Genomic DNA, 1,006 nt, shown 5'->3' with positions numbered 1-1,006 from the left:
AAGCAGGCGTCGGCCTCCTACGACTCGGAGGAGGAGGAGGAGGGGCTGCCCATGAGCTACGACGAGAAGCGCCAGCTGAGCCTGGACATCAACCGGCTGCCGGGGGAGAAGCTGGGCCGCGTGGTGCACATCATCCAGTCGCGGGAGCCCTCGCTCAGGGACTCCAACCCCGACGAGATCGAGATTGACTTTGAGACTCTGAAACCCACCACTCTACGGGAGCTGGAGAGATACGTCAAGGCTTGTTTACAGAAGAAGCAGAGGAAGCCGCTCTGTAAGTCGTCGGGCCGAGGGCTCGGCCCTGCCCCCTCCCGCCGCCCCCTCCTGTCACGCCTTCGGGCCCAGAGGGCGAAGCCAGGCAGCCCCAGGCCTGGGTGCCCATGACCGAGCTCCTCGCCCCTCTTCCTGCCTCAGGCCCGGGGCAGGCAGGGGGGTGGCGGGGGGTGCTTCAAGGACACCTCTGTCTGCTTAGCTGGGGCGGGGGGCTTGGCTGAGACTGGCCGCAGCCCCGACCCAGCCAGCGCCCTCACTCCTGCTCCCGGGCAGCGGGCAGCGCTCGGGCTCCTCTGCCTTCATCAGAGCAGACCCGACCCCTGGCTTGGCCCCCAGCCCCGTCCGTTCAGATGCTGGCTAAGGCGCTCACCCCAGGCCTCTCTGAAGACTGTTTGGGGCCTGGGTGGATAGTTGGCTGCTGGGCGGAGCAGCTCCCTGCCCGGGGTGGAGGGTCCGGAGGGTCCAGGGGGCCTCCGGGAGGGGCAGTTGTACTGGCTCAGGTTCACCTGGAAGCCGATGACTTCACTGGATGGAACAAGTCGCTGCCTGGGTCGCGGGTCCTGGGGAGGGAGAGGAGGGCGGGCGGCAGGAGACCAGGGCAGCGCCCAGCTCTGAGGGGCCCCCACGGTGACCTGAACCTGTGTGGGGTCCCTGCGGGTGCCTGGGCCTCGGTCGCTCTGGCGGGGGCAGTGGGTAGCCGCCTTCTGGATGGAGCAGCACGTGACCCTCTCGC

The 1,006-nt window shown here is 68.5% G+C and overlaps 1 non-coding gene across 1 annotated transcript; it reads left to right on the top strand.

Moving 5' to 3' along the window:
- On the top strand, positions 227-298 carry MIR9812 (microRNA 9812). The gene has a single exon (NR_128497.1). It is a non-coding gene; the product is annotated as a microRNA 9812 (primary transcript).

This window comes from Sus scrofa, chromosome 1 (assembly GCF_000003025.6).
Source record: "Sus scrofa isolate TJ Tabasco breed Duroc chromosome 1, Sscrofa11.1, whole genome shotgun sequence".
In the NCBI taxonomy this organism is placed as follows: domain Eukaryota; kingdom Metazoa; phylum Chordata; class Mammalia; order Artiodactyla; family Suidae; genus Sus; species Sus scrofa.
Note: the sequence above shows the minus strand (reverse complement) of the source record. Positions and strands in the feature narration are given on the sequence as shown.